Source organism: Penaeus monodon, chromosome 32 (assembly GCF_015228065.2).
Source record: "Penaeus monodon isolate SGIC_2016 chromosome 32, NSTDA_Pmon_1, whole genome shotgun sequence".
In the NCBI taxonomy this organism is placed as follows: domain Eukaryota; kingdom Metazoa; phylum Arthropoda; class Malacostraca; order Decapoda; family Penaeidae; genus Penaeus; species Penaeus monodon.
Genome location: NC_051417.1, coordinates 29280099 through 29280491, shown reverse-complemented (window position 1 = coordinate 29280491; position 393 = coordinate 29280099). Strand labels below are relative to the sequence as shown.

General features: G+C 38.9%; 1 protein-coding gene across 1 annotated transcript in view; it reads right to left on the bottom strand.

The window, feature by feature from the left end:
* Positions 1–393, bottom strand: part of LOC119593634 — a 72670-nt gene that overhangs the window by 19286 nt on the left and 52991 nt on the right. The window lies entirely within an intron of this gene.

Sequence of the window (393 nt, the reverse complement as noted above, 5' to 3'; positions counted from 1 at the left end):
GTGGCAAGAAAGGGAGTGAATAAAAAGCTCTGATAGTTGATATAACCTCCGCTAACAAAAAAATGAAAACGCGAGTAGTCTGGTGGGAAAAAGTAGCGAAAAAAACCCACTTAATCGGTTTATAGAACAACGATTCCGCAAAGGTGTTCACAGTTATGGCTAGCGTAGCGACGTTTTTCATATAAAGCAAAGAGATTAATGGCTTTCGAATTATGTCTGCGAGGGTAGTTGCGTGTAAGAATGATAGAAGTAATTGCTATGGTTTTATTTTATTTATTTTATTTTTACCACAGGCGAATGAAGCTGATGAAATAATCACTGTGGCGTTTCAAGAGACCGGAGCTGAGCAAACAAGTACAGTACTTCACTGACAGAATTCAGGGTGAGGGGAAT